This window comes from Pelophylax lessonae (genome assembly GCF_965119305.1).
Source record: "Pelophylax lessonae genome assembly, chromosome: 8".
NCBI classification, from domain to species: Eukaryota; Metazoa; Chordata; class Amphibia; order Anura; family Ranidae; genus Pelophylax; species Pelophylax lessonae.
Genome location: NC_138775.1, coordinates 46,703,338 through 46,723,394, shown reverse-complemented (window position 1 = coordinate 46,723,394; position 20,057 = coordinate 46,703,338). Strand labels below are relative to the sequence as shown.

Below are 20,057 nucleotides of genomic sequence, written 5' to 3'. Positions count from 1 at the left end.
CCCTATTATTCTTAGACACTGGGAGGCCCGAAGATAAGAGGTTGACATTGCTGGTTGTATTCTGATGCGGATCACTGAAATCTTTTCTACTGGAAGAGAGATGGTGCCTCTGGAGGTGTTGAAGAGTGCCCCTAGGAAAATCAAGGATTTTGTAGGATCCAGATGGCTTTTCTCCAGGTTCAAGAGCCACCTGAATTCTTGAAGGGTGGAGATTACCTGAGACCTGTGTTGTAGAATCTGAGCTTGGTCTTGCGAAAGAAGAAGCAGATCGTCTAAGTAGTGAAACAGTCGGATCCCTTTCGATCTGATCAGGGCTACAATAGCCAGTAAGATCTTTGAAAAGACCCGAGGTGAGGTGGTAAGCCCGAAAGGGAGACAGGTAAACTGGAGATGCACTTGACCCACGGCAAAGCAAAGAAATTTTTGTAGCTCTGCTGCCACTGGGACATGGAAGTAGGCATCTTTTAGATCTATGGAGATGATCCAATCCTCTGGTTGCACCACTTGACGGATAGTGAAGAGCGTTTCCATCCTGAACCTCTCTTTCCTTATGAAGGAGTTTAGATGGGTCAGATCTATGACAGGCCTCCAGGTGCCCTTTTCTTTAGCACCATGAATAGAGGTGAATAAAGGCCTTGAAACCTTTCTTCGGCCGGAACTGGAATGACAGCACCTTGAGAGATCAGGGAATCTACGTATGACAGAAGAATTTACTTCTTTTCTTCCACGCGAGGTAGAGCCGTAGGAATAAACCGCAGAATTGGAGTTTCTTCGAAAAACCAAACGTGACCATGAGACACGGTCTTGACGGTCCACTGGTCTGTAATCGAGGCTGCTCAAACGTGCGCAAACTGACGTAGGCGAGCGCCTACTCGCAACGCCTGGGAGGGCCTGATATCAAAAGGACTTTGTGGCCTCCTGACCACCTGAAGGTGTACCTTTGTTGAACTTCTGACCTGTAGGTTGAGATCTTTTCCAATTCTTCCTAAACTCACGCCCAGGCCTGTAAGAGCGGGCTTCTCTGGATCGATCCGAGCTCTGTTTGTGCTGAAATCTTCTGCGGTCTAGCAAATGGCGATCCTGAGGGAGGAAACCTGATTTACCACCAGTGGCACGGGTAATGGCACTGTCCAGCTTATTGCCAAAAAGGGACGTACCCTCGAACGGAATCCTGCACCAGGCTTGCTTGGAAGCAGGGTCGGCCAGCCAGGGACGTAACCACAAAGCACGTTTGGCCGTGACAGAGGAGAGCATGACCCGTGCCACCAGGCGAATGATATCAATGGAAGCCTCTCCCAAAAAGGCTGTTGCCAACCTTAACTCTTGAACAGCCGAGTTTCTGGCTACTTCCTCTGAGACACTTTGCAGTGTGGCCTCCACGTTATCTACCCGAGCCTCCATCGCTTTAGATGTGGCTGCTAGAGCCAAGGCTGGTTTGCAGGTCATGCCAGCTGACAGATAGATCTTTTTGAGATCTGTATCAATTCGTCTATCCAGACCATCTTTAAATGAGATGGAATCTTCCAAGGGCAGGGTAACGTGTTTAACCAGCCTCATTAAGGCTGCATCTATTGTAGGTGCAGAATCAAGATGCTTCACCTTTTTGGTCTTAAAAGGATACAACCTGGAGAACTTGGACGATAAGGAATTCTTTCTTTCAACTCCTTGCCATTCGTCTGTGATGATTTCTCCCAGTTCACTCAGAAAAGGGAAATGATCCCATTCTTTTTTGAGGTATTTAAAATATTTCCTCTGTTTTGCTGGGGAATCTGCTGGCTCTTCCCATTTTAACGCCTCTTTTACCGCTCTCACTAGCGGTGGGACCATGGCAAAATCAAAACCTGTATTTTGGTCCTCTAGGTCATCCTCACTTCCAGAGGAATCCTCCGAGAAGAGACTCGGCTGGGAAGTGCCTGGCTCTAAGTCTTCCCTCTGAGGGGGAACTGGTGTATCAGATGCATGACCAGACAGCCGGCAAGGATCCCAATCCCTTAGGGATTCTTGAACGATCCGCCTGACCAGAGTTTCCACTGGTTGATCTGGGACCTGTTTTTCCTTGATCGCCCGAGAATAGCAGACATCACACAAGGATCTATCTTCAGGGACTACAGCCCTACAGCCCCAGCAGGATTTGCTTGTGGGGTGGTCAGCATGGCGGGAAGACCGGCTTGAATAATCTTCATGGTGCCTAGATCTAGACCTGGATCTACGGTGCCTGGATTTGGATGATGCATGATGATGGCCTGAAGGTGATCTATCCTTTGATCCTGATGCAGGACGTTGGTCAGACCTAAATGGGCTGAAAAACATAGGAAATAAAGCTCAGGCTACAGTAAGCCAGCTGGCAGACAAGCGAGAGTTTAAAACCAAAACTCACCTGTTGCGCAGGGACTGGCCACCGGGGGGCGGTGAGGCATCCATTGCAGATCACAGCGAAATAACCTGCAATAGGAAGAGTGTAAGAACTCAATCTTACCTTCCCATAGCCGCCCTTCCCCTCCCCCATTCGTGCAGGACTGACCCAGCACAGGACTTACCCAACACAGGCAGAGACACAGCGTGGGGAGGCCGCCGCAAAAGCCCACAGACATCCCAAGAATGACAGCTCCATCAGCTGTTTAATTTTCCCAGGAGCCGTAAAGCCACGCCCCCCCTGACGCCACCGCGTCATCGAGGACCGGAAGTAGTGTGTGCTCATGCAAAGACCACAGGAAACCAAGCCTCACACTGAACTCCCAATCGGGAATCAGGGAAGCAGGGGGAGGAGCCGAGAGCGACGGTCTGGAACGCAGAAGCGCTCCAGCCGCCATACTAACCAGGAAGCAAAAAACACAAGATATAGAAAGTAAGCAATACATTACCACCGATACAGTCAGAAGAACCAGGAACGCTCCTCAACCGGAGACTGGCGTGTGCATCAGGGCATAAGGGCCTCCCGCTAGTAGCAAGGACGTTTGGCCAAGTGATGCAGCTCACCTCTCATTCAGGATTTATGGCATCTTCCGGCATCATTTTAAATTGCAGGGTCCACCCAGATAATACTGAGATTGCTGGACTAAGGTAAAAGGCATCATCCAGGAAAGCCACACGCCACCAGGTATGTAAGAAAACGCATCCTATAAGGTAAGACTTCTCTTGCAGGAGGAGGACAAAAAAGGAACACGGCTCCTGGCTTGGAGCAAAAATTTATGGGAGTGGGGTCCTATAGGGTAGGAGAGGAGGTGGAGCCTACCCATACGTGTGCTGCCATGGAGTCTGTCAGGAAAATTACTTATTTACAAAATTTTCTGACAGAAACTAAGAAAAACTTTTTTTCTTTTATTTTTCTTTAATTTTTTTTTAATTATCGGCCTTTTTTCGGTTTTTTTTTTTAGGAAAAAGAAATTGAAAAACCTAGCGTTGATTAAATACCTCCAAAAGAAAGCTGGTGAAAAAAATTATCAGAATATTATTTGGGTACATTGTTGCATGACCGCCCAGTTTGTCATTCAAAGTGTGACAATGCTGAAAGCTGAAAATTGGCGTCTGCGGGAAGGGGGTAAATATGCCCAGAATTGAAGCGGTTAGGGTATCTTTTATTTGTACATCCAACACATGCCATAAATGTTAATCGAAGGGGGGAGGCAAACCAGTAAAGTAAGTGCTAGCATGAAAATCTGTACTTTCTTACCCTGCAGAAACAGGCAGATATAGCTTTTTGTTCATTGTAAATGAAAATTAGAAATCTTTTTTAAGCAATGAAATGTGTCTACATCCCACGCATCTGGCCTGTTACCCTTGTACACCTCTATACTTATTGATATCCATGGTGCTTTTTTCCTGGAAAAAATCGTGCATGGTGGATTTTATTTGTTGAACAGAACATACTTTTATGTGGAAGAAAAGTAAGGTTATTAACTTATAAGCTTTACAACCTTGATTGCTTGACCTTCTCTCTCTCACACAATTTCTTCTATAACATTTAATGTAATTAGCTAAGAAACAGGCCAACTTAGTTATTAAAGACTCCTTATTGCAAAGTGCTATTCCATAAAAATCTATTTGTACTGGTCTGCTTTCCACAGAGTAATTGCCGATTGGTTGATTTGGACCATATAAAATGTCAACCTTGGGACATACAATAAAAAGTGGGTGTAAGTAGGTTGTGTTTTAGGACAAGTCTTTTTCAAAATAGGTATTGTATGCAGTTAATTTGCAAGGTGAATAGGAACACATTCCAAGAATTACTTTTAACCTCCCTGGCGGTATGATTATGTCAGGAATTACATACCAAAAGCGGTACAATTGTTTTCATGGAAATTTGGCGTTATGTATTATAGGCCTACAATTCTTAGTAATTACTGACTTAAACCTGACCAAAACAAGACTCTAGTAGACATCCCAGATGTGATAAATTTGAAACACAAACGCATGAATTATAATCAAATCAATAATATTATTTTATTATTTAATATATAATATATATAATAAAATTATATTATTGATTAGATTATAATTCATGCATTATATATTATATATAGATATATGTGTGTGTGTGTATATATATATATATATATATATATATATATATATATATATATATAATATAACGCATTAATTATAATTGAATCAATAATATAATTTTATATATATATATATAAATGTGTGTGTGTGTGCATATATATATATATATATATATATACATATATATATATATATATATATATATATATATATATATATATATATGCATATATATATATATATATATATATATATATATATATATATATATGCATATATATATATATATATATATATATATATATATATATATATATATATATATATATAAAATGTGTTTTGTGTTTTGTGCAACGTTTTTTTTTTTTTTTTAAATTTCCCTCCCTAGTTCCGTTCCCATGCAGCATTGCTGCTGCAGGGAACGGAACTAGGAAGTGATCAGACCGACGGAGGGACAGAGGAGCTGCGGGACTCTCGGCTGGCGATCACAGCAATGAGAGATCATCGCTGGATTGCCAGGATAAGGTAAGAGAACACCGCTGCGCTCTCTGCAATCCACCCTGAGCGTGACTCGGGGTTACCGATCCTGCAATGAAAAATCAACCCCGAGTCACGCTCGGGATTACCGCCTAGGAGGTTAAGACACAAGAGAATTGGTATTGTGCAGTGTCCTTAAAGCAATAACAGATACCGAGGATAACACCCATCCTATAAAAGTGCATCTCAAAAAATGTGAATATTATCAAAAAGTTATTATATGTTTATTTCAGTAATTCAATTAAAAAAAGGGAACTCATATACACTGCCTGGCCAAAAAAAAAAAAGTCGCCACCTGAAGTTAACTAAGCAACTAACTAAACTAAGCATGCTGTAACTATCCTGTTGGATAGTTACTGCATGTGCCCAAAGAATGAGGTCAGCTGACTACCTGAATATACTGAATGACCAGGTTATTCCATCAATGGATTTTTTCTTCCCTGATGGCACATATTCCAAAATGACAATGCCAGTTCAGTATTCATCGGGCTCAAATTGTGAAAAGGTGGTTCAGGGAGCATGACACATCATTTTCATACATGGATTGGCCACCACAGAGTCCAGAACTTAACCCCATTGAGAATCTTTGGGGATGTGCTAGAGAAGGGTTTGCACAGTGGTCCAATTCTCCCATCATCAATACAAGATCTTGGTAAAAAATGAATTCAAAACTGGACGGAAATAAATCTTGTGACATTGCAGAAGCTTATTGATACAATGTCACAGTGAATGTGTGCCGTAACCAAAGCTAAAGGCAGTCCAACCTGTGTGCCTTTTGTTTTTTTAGGAGGCGACTTTTTTTTGGCCAGGGAGTTTATTATATAGATTCAGGACACACTGAGTGATATATTTCAAGCATTTATTTCTTTTAATTTTGAGGATTATGGCTTACAGCTAGTGAAAACCCCAAATTCAGTATCTCAGAAAATTTGAATATTGTAAAAAAAGATCAATATTGTAGACTCATGGTGTCACACTCTAATCAGCTAAATTTTTTAAAACACCTGTAAAGGTTTCCTGAGCCATGATCTCTCAGTCTAGTTCAGTAGGTTATACAATCATGGGGAAGACTGCTGACTTGACAGTTGTCCAGAAGACAGTCATTAACATCCTCCACAGGGAGGGTGTCAGGGCTTACCTTGGTTGGAGTCTGTAACGCAGAGATGTACGCTCACCCTTGCAGATATCCACAGTCCAAGGTGACCAGGTAAGGAAGCCACCTGGGATGTAAATCTGTGCCTGGGGGCTTGGCAGGAAAGGTGCTCCAGTTAGCAGTATCGGCAGGAATACAAGCGGAAGGATAGTCCAGGAATAACCGTAGTCAAAGGATGCCACAAGTCAGGATAAACATGGAGCGGAGGCAAGGTCAGAAGCTGGAGTCAGTCTGGAAAACAAGCTCAGGAGACAAAAACACAGGAAATAAATCTGTCAATCAGGAACAATGAACAGACACTGCTCTCAGGGAGAGGCAGTGTTTTATATCTTACTTAAACAAGCAATTAGCTTCAGGTGGACAATGAGAGACAGGAGCATTCTCAGGTAATGTCCAGCTCCCTAGTGCTGCAGGCAATGCCAGATAAACAAGACTGGATCCATATGAGCTGATGTTTGGCTTAGAGGCAGGATAACAGGACAGAACATCACAGTACCCAGGTTCAAATCCACTGTTAGGTACTTGAGGTACAAGAGCCATGACAGACGGTAAGTCACAGAAGGTCATTGCTAAAGAAGCTGGCTGTTCACAGAGTGCTGCATCCAAGAATATTAATGGAAAGTTGAGTGGAAGTAAAAGTGTGATAGAAAAAGGTACACAAGCAACAGGGATAACCGCAGCTTTGATAAGATTGTGAAGCAAAGGCCATTCAAGAATGTGGGGGAGATTCACAAGGGGTGGACTACAGCTGGTGTCAGTGCTTAAAGAGCCACCACACACAGATGTATTCAGCACATGGGCTACAACTGTCACATTCCTTGTGTCAAGCCACTCCTGAACCAGAGACAAAGTCAGAATCATCTTACCTGGGCTAAGAAGAAAAAGGACTGGACTGTTACTTAGTGGTTCGAATGAAAGTAAATTCAAGGCCCCAGAGTCTGGAGAAGGAGTGGAGAGGCACAGAATTCAAGTTGCATGAAGTCCAGTGTGAGGTTTCCACAGTCAGTGATGATTTGGGGATCCATATCATCTGCTGGTGTTGGTCCACTGTTTTTTATCAAGTCCAAAGTCAGTGCAGCCTTCTACCAGGAAATTTTAGAGAACTTCATGCTTCCCTCTGCTGACCAGCTTTATGGAGAACTAACATGTAGAACAAGAGAATTTGTACTGTGCAATAGGGAAGGGCAAACAGTTCAGCCCGAGCATGAGTTTGCCAAACATCCGCATTTGCAGGGTGTTCGTCGGACGAACACCCTGCAATGCACTGAGCGCTGCACAGTGCATTCTGCGCCCTGATTGGGCAAAGCTTTGCCCAATCAGGGCGCAGTGTAAGCTGGTTGTTAGGAAGCGGGGCTGGGAAGCTGGCCACACCGTCCTTAACAACTGATGAGTCATCAGCTGTCAATGGGTTTCCCCGCTGACAGCTGAAAAAAAAAGTGCTGGTAAAAACAAAAAAAAAAAATAAAGAAAAGAATGGCGTGCCCCCCCTTCAAAGTTCATAACCAGAGTCTTCGCAATCCCACACTAAAATAAAAAAATGGTGTGGGCCCCCCCCCCCCAAAATCCATACCAGAGGCTTATCTGGGGATGCAGCCTGGCAGGTCAGGAAAGGGGGGAACGAGCAAGCGACCCCCTCCTTCCTTAACTATATCAGGCTGCATGCCCAGAAAAGGGTCTGGTGTGGATTTTGGGGGGCCCCATGCTGTTTTTTTTTTAAATTTTGGCATGGGGTTCCCCTCAAAATCCATACCAGACCCCAAGGGAACCAGACTCGAGGGCATGCAGCCAGACAGGTCATGAAAGGGGGAGGGATGAGCGAGCACCCCCCCCCCTCCTGAACCATATCATGCCACATACCCTCAACATGGGGAGGATGGGTGCTTTGAAATGGTATTGTGCAGCATACATTCATACATAATTAAAAAAGCTTCTGAGACTTGCATGCGGCATACTTAAAGCGGAGCTCCACCCAAATGAGGAATTTCCACTTCAAGGCCTCCTCCCCTGCCCCTGTTTGTGAAATGGCACTTTTAGGGAGGGGTGGAAAAAGGTACCTGTTTTTGAAAGGTACACGCTCCCACTTATCCAACCAACTGCCTTGGCGATTGGAAGTGGAAGTTCTGCTCTCCCCCTCCCTTCCCACAGTCTTCTGGGACTTGTGACAGGTCCCAGAAGACTGCGAGACCATTCACACTTACTGCGCTCTCAAATGGGCATTGGGCACCCAGCTGTGAAGCCGCAAGCTGTCACAGCCAGGTGCCCACAGTTAAAATGCTGAAGCTATGGAGAGATGACAGGAGGGGAAAATGGCTTGGGTAAGCCCAGCGCTGGGTCGGGGGACAGGTGAGTGGCTATTTATTAACTACAGAAGGTTTTACCCACTTCATGACCAAGGCATTTTTTGCTATTCAGCACTGCGCAACTTTAATTTATTCATAACAGCTTTGTTGACATTGTGATCCCATGATCACAATGTCAACAAATTCCTGGTACTGGGATCTGCATCTTAACCCGAGCAGGCAAAATCACGATTTTGCCCATATGTGCCGTCAACAAGTGGTTAAAGGTCAGCAGCTTTTTTACATTGGAGACTGGAGCTTCTCTTTGATGGGTGATACAGTGCAGCTTCCATTCATACAGAATACTAAAAAATATTGAGAACACAACCAGCATTTAAAAGATGTATTTTTGGTATTTTTATAGTGTCGACAATTTATACAGTGCTTTACATAGTCTGTATATTGTACATTTACATCAGCCCCTGCCCTCAAGGAGCTTGCAGTCTAAAGTCCCTAACTCTTATTCATACATACACATACTAGGACCAATTTAGAGAGGATCCAAAACTATGTCTTTGGAGTGTGGGGGGGGGGGGGGGGGGGAACCGGAGTACCCTGAGAAAACCTACACACGGAGAATATGCAAACTTCAGGCAGGTAGTGTTGTGGTTAGGATTTGAACCGATGACCCCAGCACTACCAGGCAGATGTGCTAACCAGTACGGCCAGTTGGGAAATTTTACTGCGCTCTGACCTTACATACAGAATGAGTTCTAAAAATTACTGCCAACATACAATATATGTGAAGTAACACTGTACAGTGTACATGAATATTTAATATGAAGAAATGCTGAAAATGACATGGGAGAGGAACAACTCTATCCTATTGCGCCATGAGGCATTGAACCTTTTTTTCCTAAAGGAGCGCAGGATTTTTGCTTTAAAAGTGAAAGGTATAAATGTAATTTTACCATATCCTGGGTTTATGGATTATATGTAAGGTTCAAGAGTTGGGAGGTTGAGGGAGGTTATTTGCAGGTCAAGTAGAGCCAGTCTCAAATTGTGTATTGAGTCTAAATAATTTTACAACAGCCAGTTAAAGTCTCTGGCTTAAAGTGATTGTAAAGTTTAGTTTTTTTTTTTAAATAACAAACTTGTTATACAATGTAGAGCTGAGCGGAGCGGGATCGCCTTTTTGCTGCTGTAGGTCTGCTTGCACCAGTGGTTCCACAAGCCTGTGCTCTGCTCTTGCTGCACTGACTTAACAGCTATGGGTCCCGCTCGGCTCTGAATTGCAGGAGGTGGTCCACTCCCCACTGACCACCGGCTGGTCCGACGCTCCTCAGGCCCTCAGGCGTCACCATCTAGCTGGGACTCACTCCATAACCGGTTTGGAACTCCTTTATTAATTCATATATGTCTTTCCAATAAATATGACTTTCTCTTATGGGCTGTTCTCCTAGTTTCCATTATACTAACCTTGGATAGCGCTGCTTTTTCACTTTTTTACTTGAGACTTCCTGTTCATGCATGCTAATTTGATCTGCTTGTGCTGTTTATTTTCTAGTGTGGGGATGTTCAATCTTGCCTAGGTCTTTTACAAGTTGTTGTCCCTTGCTGCAGCACAAGCATCAGATTTACATCTAAATGCTTGGTCACAGACTTGTACGTTTTGGAAAAAAGAGGGTGCAGTGTGTTGGTATGATCCGCAATCTCCTCATTCAATTTGCGGCTTAGCAGACCTCGTTATCATTACATACCCAATCACATGTAAGGTAAATAAAAAAAAAAAAAAAGAACAGGACTTTTGCTTGCATAGAATTGATGATTGAAGTCACAGCAACTTCACCTCCTTCACTAAGCTAAATGAAAATTCACTCTGCAAGGACAAAATTCATTTACAACTCCAGTTGTGCTAATTTTTAGTCATCCAACCATGTGCAACCATGTGGGCATTCTGTTTTGCCTTATTCACTAAGACAAGTGAAAATTAACTTTTAAAGTAAACATTCTTTATACCTTCAGTAATTCAACCCCATTGAAAATGTCGCCAAACATGTAGCAGTTATCAAGGTAAAAAGGCTAATAATTATGACTACAAACCAACTTTCATTAAAGGATAGATGCAATTTTTTTTTCAGAGTGGCCTGGATGAAAGCTCAGGTTTTTTTAAATAATTATTGGCTAAAAAGATTTTAGTCACTGAACGTTAAAACCAAATTGCAAAGGCGTACACTCAGAAAGCATCTCAATTTTGTTGGTCTTTGGAGGCATTAGGTTACATGTAAATAGCTTTTTACTGTAGGAACTTGAAGACAAGACAGATCAGAAATGTCCAGACTTACTTTGCACTTAATTCTCCCACATGAGACACCTTCCTATGACCACTGCCAACGTAATTCTGTTCTAACTCCAGTTAAACTGACTTTTTCTTTTCAGTGCTGCACTTACACATAATTTCACAATGCAAATTCTGAGCATTACGGTAAGGGGAGGATGACCAGCGCTATGGATTAAAGATATATGAGGGGACAGATAGATAAATAAATAGAAGGTGTGAGCTGCCACCAATCAACCCTTAAGTGCAAGGGTGAAAGTGAAATGTATAATATGGCGATTGGTATCGGCGCTACCTTACAGTATAAAAACGTGACTACCCCAAAGTGTAAGTGAAGATATATAAGGGTGTCAACAGAGAATGTTTATTTGTGAGGAAATAAAATGAGATAAAGGCTCCGTTCACATCTAGGCGTTTTGGGGCGTTTTTGGGGCGTTTTTCTGCTCTAGGATCAGCTCTCAAAACGCCCAACAAGACAAATCCTATTCATTTCAATGGCCCCTGTTCACATCTGAGCGTTTTGACGCTGTATACAAAACGCCAAACGCTCAAAAAAGTACATGAGCTTCTTTTTGGGCAGATTACAGGCGTTTTCCATTGATCTCTATTCAATCTAAAAACGCCTGCACAAAAATCGCGTTAAAAATCGCGGTAAAATCGCGGTAAAAAACGCCGCAAAAATCGCGGTAAAATCGCGGTAAAAAACGCGCGAAAAACGCTACGCTCAGGTGTGAATGTAGCCAAACAATACGTGTGTGTTTATTAAGTTTCAAATAAAAAACAAATATAGTGATACATGTGCAATATGCATATCGAAAACGGTGGAAAAAAATATATAATGGGGGGGGGGGGGGGGCGGGGGGTGTTCCCACAACCACAAGTGTTATATCAGGTATATACTTATTCCTGATATATTTGTGCCACACAAGTATTGAAAAATAAACAGGTGCTGCTGTGCAGAGTTCGAAAATGACCACAACCACAAGTGTTATATCAGGACTTCCCTGATATATGTGCCACACATGTGCTAAAAATAGGCAAAAGCTACTATGCAGAGTCCAAAGAGTCCACTAGGTGGCGTCTGCAATACGACCTGTGTAGCTGTATGGGGGGTCTCTTCTCCGTATTTGGGGGAGCACTTCCGAGCCGGTGGTCTGGTGCCCTAAATGCTCATAACGAAAGAAGGCCCCAAAGTGAATAGATAATCCATACAATAACGGCAAAAAAGCGCAGTACACTCACTGTTAAGATGATCTGGATCAGAGTAGACAAAAAACAGTCCGCGCCGGGCGGAGTCTAGAACGTGCAACGTCACTTCCGGTTGTCGGCCGTGGAACGCGGAAGCATCCCGGCGCGGACTGTTTTTTGTCTACTCTGATCCAGATCATCTTAACAGTGAGTGTACTGCGCTTTTTTGCCGTTATTGTATGGATTATCTATTCACTTTGGGGCCTTCTTTCGTTATGAGCATTTAGGGCACCAGACCACCGGCTCGGAAGTGCTCCCCCAAATACGGAGAAGAGACCCCCCATACAGCTACACAGGTCGTATTGCAGACGCCACCTAGTGGACTCTTTGGACTCTGCATAGTAGCTTTTGCCTATTTTTAGCACATGTGTGGCACATATATCAGGGAAGTCCTGATATAACACTTGTGGTTGTGGTCATTTTCGAACTCTGCACAGCAGCACCTGTTTATTTTTCAATACTTGTGTGGCACAAATATATCAGGAATAAGTATATACCTGATATAACACTTGTGGTTGTGGGAACACCCCCCGCCCCCCCCCCCCCCCCATTATATATTTTTTTCCACCGTTTTCGATATGCATATTGCACATGTATCACTATATTTGTTTTTTATTTGAAACTTAATAAACACACACGTATTGTTTATCTCATTTTATTTCCTCACAAATAAACATTCTCTGTTGACACCCTTATATATCTTCACTTACACTTTGGGGTAGTCACGTTTTTATACTGTAAGGTAGCGCCGATACCAATCGCCATATTATACATTTCAAATTCTGAGCATTGGCTGCTACATTCCACCTTTCCCTTTGGTTAGCAGCTTTATGATTTCTCTTGGGACTTTAATAGAAGAGGTAGAAGATTGTATTCGCCATAGTCATCCATGCCTAGAAGAGTCCATGCCTAGAAGATACTTACCATATCTCATTGTTTGGATTTTCTGTCCTAATTTTTCTACTTTATGCAGAGCAGTTTAACCAATTATTACTATGCAACAAAGTAAATTTTTAATTTATTGTGAAATTTCTTCTTTATTGTTGTGTTGCAATAGAAAAGCGCAGGTCTATAATTCAGTAGGGAAGAGGCAAAATGAGGATGACTCAAAGGATAATGAGATGTCTTGGTGGCTAGATTTAGGAATTATTCCATAACCACTTGCCTATTGGGCACTTTCACCCCTTGCTCAGGTCAATTTTCAGCTTTTAGTGCTTTCACACTTTGAATGACAATTGTGCGGTCATACAACTCAAATTTTGAGACAGATAGAGCTTTTATTTGGTGGTATTTAATCAGCACTGGGTTTTTTATTTTTTTGCTAAACAAACAAAAAAAGACTAAAAATTTTGAAAACAAACGTTTTCTTCATTTCTGTTTTAAAATGTTGTAAATAAATAATTTTTCTCCTTCACTGATGTGCACTGAGGAGGCTGCACTGATGGGCACTGATGAGGCTGCACTGATGGGTACTGATGAGGTGACACTGATGGGAACTAATGGGCACTGATAGGCGGCAATGATGGGCACTGATAGGTGGCACTGATAGGCACTGATATGTATCACTGATAGGCACTGACAGGCATCAGTGATAGGCACTGATTTGCAGCACTGGTGGGCACAGTTAGGGCTGCACTGATTATCAGGACACAGATGATCAGTGCCCTGATTATTAGTGTAGATGTTCCTTGTGTGGATTTGCTCGTTATCAGCTCTCCTCTCCTCACGCGGTGTCAGCGTGAGGAGAGGAATGCCGATACCTGGCAAATCCTGTTTACACTTTAATCAGCTGGGATTGGACACAGCTGGTCAGATGATAAAGTGCCGCTGTGAATGGCTCTTTACCCAGCAATCACAGATCATTACCGATGCATGCCGCAGGGGGCATATGGGAAGCACGATCATGGAAGGATGTTGTATATGACATCCCTCCTGGCAATGTGCGACAGCGCTGTAGCCATCATTGGATTATAGAGCTGTCCTGAAGAGGTTAAAGTGGACATGAATTCAAAAGGTGAAGATTTGGGATTTTTTTTAGACAACACCTGCAGGATCCCTGAAATCACTGAAGGATTTACCTCTTGTCTTTATTTCCTCTTGATACACAGTAGTGCACTTCATGTGATACGTCCATGCCTAAAGCCATTCAATAGATGTATACTTATGTGAGATAATCTAAGGCAAGCCATAATTGATTCAATTTTATTTCCTTCCACCATAGGTGGAAGGGAAGAAAATTGCTTAATTCTCCCATTAACACACTCAGGGTTGATGGGGGAATCCCTCCCGCAGGGCTATTATGTTCTGCCAGCAGGGAGATTCCCTGGCCACGTGACCAGCAGACCACATTGATTACTTCTAGTGGCTCCAGTGAGGCCATACCTTTCACCAAATGACAAGTAAAAGAGTACTATTATTCCTGTATATATGGACTTAAAAATGAAACACATATGGAGATTATGCATGATCAAAGTGATACTTGAGTTTGGTCTTTTTAAAGCAGATCTTCACTGCATCTGTTCACCACAAACAAAAAATGCTATTTATTAATTTTTAATATTCAAAGCAAACTCCCCCCTCTATCCATGTATCCATGCTTTATTTTGATGAGAAATCACTTTGAAAAACACTCCCTAGCATTTCTGGCAGTGGCCATCTTATTTAAGGGCAAATGATTCATGTAGCATTTGCTTCCTGCCCTCTAGCTCAAGTATGCATGCAGCAGATTGTGCTTACCTGAGAAAACCCCTCCTCCTCTCCTCCCCGCCTGAAGACTACTGGGATGTATGACATCATTTACCTAGGAAGAAAACCAGGAAGTAACTGAAGAAATAAAAAAAAAAACAAGTTTAAAACAAGTAAATATGATACAATTTCCTATCTATTTACTAATGCTAGCAGAGTGAGAATTAAAAATAATCAATGTTGATTGGGAGAGTGAAGTTCCACTTTAAGGGTGTAGTAACAATAATTTAATTACTGCTGTATTCCATTGTTTTTAACATGGGATTTTCTGATTTTAATTATGGATATACTGTATGTGTTATTTGAGTAATATACACTGCTCAAAATAATTAAAGGAACACTTTGAAAACACATCAGATCTCAAAGGGAAAAATATCATGCTGGATATCTATACTGATATGGACTGAGTAATGGTGTTAGGAATAAAAGGATGCCACATTGTTTAATGAAAATGAAAATTATCAACCTACAGAGGGCTAAATTCAAAGTCAAAAAATTATGCAGCAGGCTAGTTCATTTTGCTGAAATTTTATTGCGACAACTCAAAATGGTATTCAGTAGTTTGTAGTTTGTGTGTCTTGGGGAATTTCCTCCCAGGTCTAGACCAGGGCATCACTGAGCTCCTGAACAACTATTGGATTTAGGGGAGCGTGATTGCCATTCAATGGTATCAATTCCTTCATCCTCCAGGAACTGGCGGCATACTCTCATCACATGAGGCCTGGGCATTGTCGTGCACAAGGAGGAACCCAGGACCCACTGCACCAGGGTCTGACAATGGGTCCAAGGATTTTATCCCAATACCTAATGGTAGTCAGGGTGCCATTGTCTAGCCTGTAGAGGTCTGTGCGTCGCTCCATGGATATGCCTCCCCAGACCATCACTGACCCACCACTAAACCAGTCATGCTGAACGATGTTACAGGCAGCCTAACATTCTCCATGGCTTCTCCAGACCCTTTCACGTCTGTCACATGTGCTCAGGGTGAACTTGCTCTCATCTGTAAAAGCACAGGGCACCAGTGGTGGACCTGCCAATTATGGTGTTCAAATGGCAAATGCCAACTGAGCACTACGATGCCGGACAGTGAGCACAGAGCCCACTAGAGGACGTTGGGCCCTCAGGCCACTCTTATGAAGTCTGTTTCTGATCATTTGATCAGAGACATTCACACCAGTGGCCTGCTGGGGGTAATTTTGTAGGGCTCTGGCAGTGCTCATCCTGTTCCTCCTTGCACAAAGGAGCAGATACCGGTCCTGCTGATGGGATAAGGACCTTTTACGGCCCTGTCCAGCTCTCCTAGAGTAACTGCCTGTCTCCTAGAGTAACTGTCTCCTGGAATCTCTGCCATACTCTTGAGACTGTGCTGGGAGACACAACAAACCTTCTGGAAATGGCACGTATTAATGTGCCATCTTGGAGGAGTTGGACTGCCTGTGCAACCTCTATAGGGTCCAGGTATTGCCTCATGCTACTAGTTGGGACACTGACCCTAGCCAAATGCAAAACTAGTGAAAAACAGTCAGAAAAGATGAGTAGGAAAAAAAATGTCAGTGCCCTCCACCTGTAAAACTATTCTTGTTTTGGAGGTCGTCTCATTGTTGCCCATCTAGTGCACATATATTTAATTAACACCAAAGCAGCTGATACTGATTAACAACCCCCTCTGCTACTTAACTGACCATAGCACAAACAAATGGTTACTGCCCACACCTGTAACTGGTCTCTGCAGGAAGGAGAATTTGAAGGGCAATGCATATAACAAGACACAAAAAGATTCCAAGCTTTCCTTACGGACCAGTCTGTGACCAACCATATTGACCTGTCCAACAGTATACATTAAAACAGTGGTTTAGTTGCACACATTTGCAAATACCTGTGTAAGCCACAGAGCTCTCACAAGGCACCCCATTATCTGTGGTCCTAACTCTAAATTCTGTGAGTCTCCAACAATGAAAGCACATTACCCTTATGCATGTATTTGCAAATGTGTGCAACTAAACCCCTGTTTTTAACGCATACTGTTGGACAGGTCAATTCGATGGTCGCAGACTTGGAGATCTTGGAATCTTTTTGTGTCTTGTTACTTAACTGACCAGGTCAAAATCCCAGGAGCTTAATTGACTTGATGCTATACTCAGAATAAAAAGGGTTCCTTTCATTTTTTTGAGCAGTGTATATACCGTATACGGTTTGTGTTCATAAAGTAAATGTTTTAACTATATGTACTTTGAGATACATCTAAAAAGTCCCACAATGTATTTTGTTTTTGAGTCAGTTAAAAAAAACTTGGTACTTTTTTGAGTGTAGGATGTGTAGAGCATAGGGTAACTGAACGTTAACAGGGTTAATTAGAATGAATGGGATTCTGAATGTTGTGCATAGTCAGATGTAGGAAAACGATCTGAAAAATGTTGAAGTGTCAATGATGTTACAGAGAATTTTCCAAAAAGAAATCAGAGCAGTAGCTGTGATGATCAGGGTTTCTCTCACACTGAAACTCCATACACTTATCTAAATAGGTTGGTAGGGGGATCACTTCTCCAACTGAAATCAGTTGTATGCGTCTAAATTCAAGCTTGAGCTATTGAGTTCTGTTAGGACAGAGCAGCAAGAAATTGAGCCATAAAATGTAAAAATAATCCTTTAGAGCTAACTGCTGGTTCTAGATGTAAATTTTTAATTTACTTGCCTAAAAAAAGAAAATATAGAAATATAGAAAGGAAAAAACAAAACAAAAAAACATTTAACCTTTCACTTAAGTAGAATTAGTGAGGCAGGTACGGTACTGTACTAGCTGTAAGAATCAATTGCAGACCAAACTTACTAATTATGAAGTTACTTTTTTTTCTTCGCACAAAATGTCTAATATGCCAGCACAAACTCATTATCTTCCTGCACAATAGTTCTAGGTAGAGCACCACACTCGGTGATCCATTACCTTGTGTTGTATCCAACAATGGTTACATGCCAAATTAACCAGTGTTAACTTTCCTACCAAAAAAGCATATTTGATGGTCAACATACTCTACTATTGTCCTGGGCAGGTTGATACAATAACAGAGTTAGGGGGTAAGTACTTGATCTAAATGTATTTTTTTCTCCTCCTCATTGTAGAGCATTACAGAAATTCCTTAAACTTTAATTGTGTAGCTATATTTACAAAAGCTGTCCGCATGGATTTTATCTTTGCTGCTTTGGCATTAGTGGATGTTACACTTGTAATCATTTTTTGTCAATTACTTTGATTTATCAACAAAAAGTACTTGCTTTACTGAAAGACACAGCATGGAACTTTTTTTATGAAAAAAAAATAAAAGGTACTTTCAAAAAAGGAGAACATAGAAGAGGGATGACAGAAAAAAGACCCAGTGGTCTATCGGGCCTGCCCCATAGTTTTATATATATATATATATATATATATATATATATATTTTTTTTTTTTTTTTTTTTTTTGTCTGAATATAGAGAACCACAACTAAAGATGATAGCTGAAAGGGAAAAAGATTTACAATCAAATTATTTAATTGAGAATACTGTTTCTTGCACCTACTTGCAATATTGAAAACTGAACAAGTATGGTGGAATATGTTTTTGTAATTCTAAATGTGTTGCAATTTGTATTGTATCAATGCCATGTAATAGCGTTCATTATTATTTCCCCTTCTTCATGTAGGCAGGGGTTAATTTAAAAAAAACCTTTATTTTTTAGGCAATTCCTTATTTTGTCAGAATCTGGGTTTGTCTCACCCTCTGCCTATTTAAAGCGTAACTCCATTTTATTGGGAAAAAAAAACATTCCCCCCTCTGGGTGCTCTATGTACATTGCAAGGATTATAAAAAACTTTGTTGCAGATTTCTACCATTTGCTATTCTGAAGAAATCATTGTTTGTTCCTCTGTGCTGAGTGGGTCTAATGGGAGTGGTTTCATAATTATCAATCAGCTGTGGCAGCTGCAGAGCACTAATGAGGAAATCTGTTGGGCCTGCTTCCCTTTAGACGTGTTTCTATTGGGAATATCTCCCCAAAAATGACATTTTTGTTGCAGGGGATGCCTAAAATGTGACATGTATCTTAGGCAGACTTCTGGGAAAATTGGTGAGCCAATCACACAAGCAGGAAATTATGTTTCTGGGGTGTGGTCAGTAGACATTCTGTGTACAGAAACACTTCAGGTAGCCATGTTGCATTGCAATTTCAGAAATGACAGCAGCTGCAGATTGAAAAGAAAAGGTCATTTTTAATAACATTCAATTACAATATGACTTGTGGTGCAATTATATACACTATATTATTTTTTCTTTATTTGCTGTATTTTCCCCCCATGAAAGTGGAGTTACCCATTAAAGGATTAGAATGGGTCACTCCAGGGTCTTTTTGGGAAGTCAGCAGTGTGAGGAGGTGAAGAGTTTTTCCTCACTTCAGGATGGTGTCCCCTGCACCTTGCAGGAAGCCAGGAAGGACCAGTGGAGGCTTCTGAATTATTGGGACAGGGAGGGCCTATAAAAACAGTCTGTGAAATGGATTGTGTGGGGGGGTAGATGCACTAACCAGAGTCCAGGATCTACAGGTGGCAAGGAAATCCAGGTAAAATCAGGCTTTATCCTGTGGATCCTACTGCAGTATAGCTCCTTACATTCTTTTATATTTTGGCTTATTGAGACATAAGCCTTTTCCCCCGAACTGTGAGTAGCCCCTCAACACCCCTCATACACTATATTGCCAAATGTATTGGGACGCCTGCCTTCGGGTTGAGGTAAGGTATTGGGACCTCTGCCTTCGGGTTGAGGTCAGGACTCTGTGCAGGCCAGTCAAGTTCCTCCGCCCAAAACTCACTCATCAATGTCTTTATGGACCTTGCTTTGTGCACTGATCCAAATCATTTGGCGGAGGGGGGATTATAGTGTGGGGTTGTCTTTCAGGGGTTGGGTCTGGCCCCTTATTTCGAATGAAGGGAACTCTTAAGGCATCAGAATACCAAGACATTTTGGACAATTTCATGCTGCCAACTTTGTGGGAACAGTTTGGGGATGGCCCTTCTTGTTCTAGCATTGTTCCACCAGTGCACAAAGCAAGGCAAGAAACATGGATGAGCGAGTTTGGGGTGGAGGAACTTGACTGGCCTGCACAGAGTCCTGACCTCAACCCAATAGAACACCTTTGGGATGAAGTAAAGCTGAGACTGTGAGCCAGGCCTTTTCTCCAACATCAGTGTCTGACCTCACAAATGCGCTTCTGGAAGAATGGCCAAAC

General features: G+C 42.0%; 1 long non-coding RNA gene across 1 annotated transcript in view; it reads left to right on the top strand.

Moving 5' to 3' along the window:
- LOC309561544 overlaps positions 1–19,153 on the top strand; it is a 235,470-nt gene extending 216,317 nt beyond the window's left edge. Inside the window, exon 2 of the long non-coding RNA XR_014225579.1 lies at positions 19,038–19,153. This is a non-coding gene — a long non-coding RNA (uncharacterized lncRNA). The remainder of the gene's footprint in view (positions 1–19,037) is intronic.
- Positions 19,154–20,057: the final 904 nt, after the last annotated feature.